Source organism: Babylonia areolata, chromosome 18, assembly GCF_041734735.1.
Source record: "Babylonia areolata isolate BAREFJ2019XMU chromosome 18, ASM4173473v1, whole genome shotgun sequence".
NCBI lineage: Eukaryota > Metazoa > Mollusca > Gastropoda > Neogastropoda > Buccinidae > Babylonia > Babylonia areolata.
Genome location: NC_134893.1, coordinates 28,785,973 through 28,789,600, shown reverse-complemented (window position 1 = coordinate 28,789,600; position 3,628 = coordinate 28,785,973).

The following is a 3,628-nucleotide window of genomic DNA, read 5'->3' as shown; positions in this document are numbered from 1 at the left end:
AGTATGTAAACAGGTATGTGCGGAATAACAGTTCTTCTTCTTCTTCTTCTTCTGCGTTCGATGTTTTGGCTGCGTCAGACGGTCACCCCCGTCGCCACGATGTAGCCCACGGTCTTCTCCAGGTCGTGGCGGTCTCCCCAAAGCTGCGCCTGTAGCTCCGTGCCCCCTGGCCAGGTTTGACGCCGTAGAGCTTCATGGGTTGGGCAGTGTTGGAGGATGTGTTCAGGGGTCTGGGGTCCAGTGCCACATGGACACTCATCAGTGTGGGCGATCTTCATACGGTGAAGGTGACTCAGTAGTCGGCAGTAGCCGGTTCTCAGTCTGAAGAGGACAGTCTGCTGGTGTCTCTGGAGCTGGTGGATTGGATCGACACCACTGTTTGCACCCAGCCTTCTCATCCACTGGTTCTGGTAACGGTTGTGGATGATGGTCCTGGCCTCTCTGTAGGTCACGGGGTGGCTGAACTGCTTCATTTTGCTGCCTGCCTTGGAGAGAGCATCGGCCTTTTCGTTCCCCATGACCCCACAGTGAGAAGGAACCCACTGAACAGTGACAGTCGACCGTTTTGAAAGGTCATGAAGGGCTGCTTTGATGTTTGTCAGCTGCTGTTCGTTTCTGGTTGACTGGAGTCCCTGCAGGAGAGATCTGCAGTCAGTGAAGAAGGCTATCTTTGGTGGTGGGTTGACTGACGTCCTGAGGCCTTGTGCAGCATGGAGTAGTGCTGCTGTCTCCGCTCTGTAGTTCGAGGAGATTCTTCCTGTGGGGAAGGCTCCAGGGGTCAGTCTTCCATCTGTGTGCCTGATGAAGATGCCTGCTCCTCCATTCTTCACCGCTCCCTCCGAGGATCCATCTGTGAAGACGTGCGTCCATTCGCTGGGGTTGTACTGAGTCTCAATCATCTCCAATGTCAGAGCTTTCAGCAGGGGAGGGGCTTGGCAGTCCTTTTGGTCGATGCCAGGGACTTTTGTGATGATTGAGACTCCTTCCAGTTGGTCGGCCGGTTCCTCGAAGTCGGGGAGTGTTTCCATCTCGGCAGGGGACGAGGGCAGCAGGTCTTCATGTTGGCGGTGCAGGGTCTTGGAGAGGTGGTTGAAGCTGGTCCGCTTCAGTCTGTTCTTTGTTGGGTGCTTCAGTTTTTCGTGCATTGGGTGAGTTGGCATGCGCAGGAGCTTCTCGCTGTGGATGAAGACTTTTTCCTCTCGTCTATCTTTGAGTGGGTGGAGGCCTGTGTGTTTCTCCATCGCCTGAACTGGAGTCGTCTTTATCCCGCCAGTGATCAGCCGTAGCCCTGCGTTCTGAACTTTGCTCAGGCGGCTTGTGTTGGTTGCTGATGCCGTGGCCCAGGCAGTGCTGCCATACTCCAGGGTTGGCCTGACAGTTCCAGTGTACACCCTCTGCAGTATGCTGCTGTTGGCACCCCAAGAGGTCCCGGCGAGTTTTTTCAGGATGGCCAGTTTTCTGGTTGCTCGTCTCTCGATGTCCTTGAGATGGGGGTTCCATGTCAATCGCTTGTCGAGCTTCACACCCAGGTACATTGGCGTGTCATCCTGTTTCAACTGCATTCCGTTCAGTTTGAGGTGGGAGGTTTCTGACATCGGTGACAGCGAGAAGATTGCTGAGACTGTCTTGGTGGTGTTGATGTCTACTCCCCAGGCAGAGGCCCATGTTCCCACGTGATTGAGTGCTTCCTGCATTCTGTGGCTGGCGGACGTGAGGTATTCCGCAGCACTCCAGGCAGCAAAGTCATCAGCGTGGAGGGCTCTGGAGACATGCTTGGAGATCTTCTCAGCGATGTCGTCGATGAAGATGAGGAAAAGTGTAGGGGAAATGACTCCTCCTTGCGGCACACCTTGCTGTAGAGTGACCCGATGGCTGATTTTCCCGTCGAGTTTTACCCTTGCCCTGCGGTGTTGGAGGAAATCCTGGATCCAGCGGTACATCTTCCCTTCCACTTTCTTGTTGAGGAGCTTCAGGAGAAGTCCTGCCTTCCAGACCTTGTCGAAGGCCTTGGTTAGGTCCACGAAGACTGCAAGCACCTTCTTCTTTTCTTGAAAGGCAGTCTCTATCTCCTGTGCAAGGTACACCAGCTGGTCTTCGGTGCTGCGGTTTTTCCTGTAGGCTGATTGGGTATTGCTGAGCAGGTGGTTTTCTTCAAGGTGTTTCAGGAGTCGAGTGTTCACCATCCTTTCCATCACCTTGCCCAGACAACTCAGGAGGCTGATTGGAATAACAGTTCAATATGTAAACAGGCATGTGCGGAATAACAGTTCAGTATGTAAACAGGTATGTACGGAATAACAGTTCAGTATGTAAACAGGTATGTACGGAATAACAGTTCAGTATGTAAACAGGTATGTACGGAATAACAGTTCAGTATGTAAACAGGTATGTGCGGAATAACAGTTCAGTATGTAAACAGGTATGTGCGGAATAACAGTTCAGTATGTAAACAGGTATGTGCGGAATAACAGTTCAGTATGTAAACAGGTATGTGCGGAAAAACAGTTCAGTATGTAAACAGGTATGTGCGGAATAACAGTTCAGTATGTAAACAGGTATGTACCGGCAGACTGGAAAAGAAAAGGGGATCACCGGACCACGACGACTTGTCAGTAATGTTTCACGAAGACTATAATGTGATGAGAAAAATGAACCATAGAACAAACACCATCCTAGTAAGTGGTTTGAAACGTAATCTACCGACGAAGAGAACAGGAGACAATAGTGTAATAAATGCACACTGACAATCAGTGGGTAAACTCTGGACACGCAAATGTTTATACTGAAGAACTACCGTAACACACTGACACAAATATTGATACATGATTTCGCAAAAAGGTCACACACGTAAAATGTTAAATGCCGTTACATGTTTGTCTGAGTGTGTACGTGTGCGTGCCTGAAGTCTGATTTAATGACACAGGAAAGGAATGATGAGCTCCCAATGGCAGCGGTCAGTCGGCTCTACCCAGGTAGGCACCCTGTTGTGTGAATGACCCCGTGTTTGTAAAGCGCTTAGGGCTTGGTCTCCGACCGAGGACAGGCGCTATATAAGTATCCATATCAATCAATCAATCAATCAATGATTGTGCATGGACAAACATTTGCAAGTGCACAATTATTGTTATCCACTCATACAGTGACACAAAAGTCGTACACTGACACTGGCTGGCTGTACACGATCAAACAGCGGTTGTCTGTTTCCACAAACTGTATATTTGTACACGAATGGATTGTTTTAGAACACTGCAACAACCAGCTGTCCATTCACACAAAACAGTTGTCCACACACAATGCTGTACGTCGATACACAACAGCTGTCCACTGGTAATGAACAGCTGCACAATGTTCAGGCCAGTTGAGTTACTCAAGGAGGCGTCATTGCGTTCGGACAAATCCATATACGCTACACCACATCTGCTTAGCAGATTCCTGACCAGCAGCGTAACCCAACGCGCTTTGTCAGGCCTTGAGATAAAAAGAAGTGCATAAACAAATAAATGCATACATCATTAAATTAATGAATAAACATATAAATAAGTAAATAAACAAATATATAATAACGAATGAAATAAAAAGCAAGCAGATAGATAATGGAATGAAAAATAAAACAAAATGCAGGAAAAGA